A 677-nucleotide genomic window follows, 5' to 3' on the forward strand; every position below is an offset into this window, starting at 1 on the left:
GCTTTTGGGTATAACTGCCCCGCCCGAAGAAATGTCGTCTGCGGGGCTTCCTGTCCATGCAACATCGCTCCAGCTGGCCACGATATCTCCCTCCAACAATGTTTTGTTCACGAGGCGCGTTCCACTTACCGAAGAATCGAAATGTGTATTTTATTTTCCATGAGGCGCATGGCCGTTGTGTAACCAATGCATGCGTAAAGCATTTGGAGGTAGGTTCGGTTCAAAGGCTCGCAACCCCAAGCCCACCGCTCTCACATCCACCTGTGAAACACAAAAATGTGGTTGTGCTCACTGACCCTTCTGAGGCTCATAACTTCCCGCTGGCCTTAAACAGTATTCCTTCCCAATCTTTCATTGAGGTGCCTGCGAATAATTTGGATGGTGTTGGTAAATAACTCGGAGAATTGACAGGCTCGCTGTTAAGAAATATATCGAGCCACCCTCATCTTCTCTTCATGGAATACGATGATAGGTGAGTCGGATCAGTTTCTTCCAATAATCATGTATTAAGCTTTGAAGGTCGTCGGTGCAGCATCTTCAAAAAGAGATAATGTTGTTGGAGTAGAGAATTTCCTCATACACCTGCCGTGTACATCATGCGCAATGTTATGCGTTCCAACTCTTTTCTTGTTTTTTCTCATACAGCGAAGAGGCCTTCATGAGTTTTCCTACTCTCA

The sequence above is a fragment of the Trypanosoma equiperdum genome, assembly GCF_001457755.1.
Source record: "Trypanosoma equiperdum strain OVI genome assembly, contig: ctg_214, whole genome shotgun sequence".
Taxonomy (NCBI): Eukaryota; Euglenozoa; class Kinetoplastea; order Trypanosomatida; family Trypanosomatidae; genus Trypanosoma; species Trypanosoma equiperdum.